Here is a 1,988-nt window from a genome sequence, read left to right on the forward strand (position 1 = left end):
TGGCGCATGCCTTTAATCCCAGCACTTGGGAGGCAGAGGCAGGCAGATTTCTGAGTTCGAGGCCAGCCTGGTCTACAGAGTGAGTTCCAGGACAGTTGTGAGCTGCCATGTATGTGCTGGAAGAACAGTCAGTGCTCTTAATCACTGAGCCATCTGTCCAGCCCCACTAATTGCTCTTGAGGTAGGATTTCATGCAGTCCAGGCAGGCCTTGAACTTTTTTTTAAAATTATTTATTATTATAGTTAAGTACACTGTAGCTGTCTTCAGACACACCAGAAGAGGGCGTCAGATCCCATTACGGGTGGTTGCGAGCCCATGTGGTTGCTGGGATTTGAACTCAGGACCTTCAGAAAGAGCAGTCAGAGCTCTTACCCGCTGAACCATCTTGCCAGCTCAGGCCTTGATTTTTTTTTTTTTAAGTTTTATTTACTTAATTTTTATGAGTACACAGTTGATGTCTTTAGAGAGGGCATTGGATCCCATTACAGATGGTTGTAATCCACCATATGGTTGCTGGGATTTGAACTCAGGACCTCTAGAAGAGCAGCTAGTGCTCTTAACCACTGAGCCATCTCTCCAGCTCTGGCCTTGAACTTTTACTTTTTTTTTTTTTTTTTTTGGTTTTTTGAGACAGGGTTTCTCAGCCTTGAACTTTTAAAACAATGTGATTTAATTATTTTTTGTGTGTATATTTTCAATTGTGTATCTGAGCACCATATGCCTTCCTGGTGCCCAGGGAGCCCAGAAGAGAGCACGGGAGCCTCTAGAACTGGAGGCACAGATGGTTGTTAGCTGGGAATCAAACCCAGGTCCTCTGGACAAGCAGAGATTGCTGAGCCATCTCTCCAGCCCCAGACCTGGAACTTTCTATGTATGGGATGATGACCTTGAACTTCTGATCTTCCTGTCTCCCCTAAGTGCTAAGATACAGACAAATGGCACCACATCTGGTTTCCAATGTTGGGGATCAAAGCCAGGGAGAGCCTCAGTGCCTCTAGGCAAGCACCCTACCTGAAATCACAGCCACAGTCGCTCTCCCCCTGCCTCCTCTTTTTTTCAGATATGTTTTCACTATGTGACTCTGGCCAGCTGGAACTTGCTGTATAAAACATGCGACGGAGGGGGCTGGCTAGATGGCTCAGTGGTTAAGAGCACCAACGGCTCTGCTTCTGGAGGTCGTGGGTTCAAATTCCCCACATGGTGGCTCACAACCATCTATAATGAGATCTGTTGCCCTCTTCTGGGGTGTCTGAAGACAGCTACAGTGTACTTACATAAAACAAATAGTAAATCTTTTTTGTTTCTTTGTTTGTTTGTTTGGTTTTTCAAGACAGGGTTTTGAAAACGGAGCCCTGGCTATCCTGGAACTCATTTTGTAGACCAGGCTGGCCTCGAACTCAGAAATCCACCTGCCTCTGCCTCCCGAGTGCTGGGATTAAAGGCGTTCATGAGACAGGGTTTCTCTGTATAGCCCTGGCTGTCCTGGAACTCACTCTGTAGATCAGGCCCAACAAATAAGTAAATCTTTAAAAGAAAAAAGAAACAAAAACAAAGCTGGGCATTGTAGCGCATGGCAGGCGGATTTCTGACAGGTGGATTCCAGGACAGCCGGGGCTACACAGAGAAACCCTGTGTTGAAAAAAAAAAAAAAAAACCACAAAAACAAAAAACAAACAAACAAAAAAAGAGTATTGACTGCTCTTCCAAAGGTTCTGAGTTAAACCACATGATGGCTCACAACCGTCTTTAATGGGATCCAATGCCCTCTTCTAGTGTGTTTGAAGACAGTTACAGTGTTTTCACATAAATAAAAATAAATCTTAAAAAACAAAAAACAAAAAACAAAAAAACCCAGGGGGCTGGTGAGATGGCTCAGTGGGTAAGAGCACCCGACTGCTCTCCGGAAGGTCCAGAGTTCAATTCCCAGCAACCACATGGTGGCTCACAACCATCTGTAACAAGATCTGGCGCCCTCTTCTGGAGTGTC

Source organism: Mus caroli, chromosome 9 (assembly GCF_900094665.2).
Source record: "Mus caroli chromosome 9, CAROLI_EIJ_v1.1, whole genome shotgun sequence".
NCBI classification, from domain to species: Eukaryota; Metazoa; Chordata; class Mammalia; order Rodentia; family Muridae; genus Mus; species Mus caroli.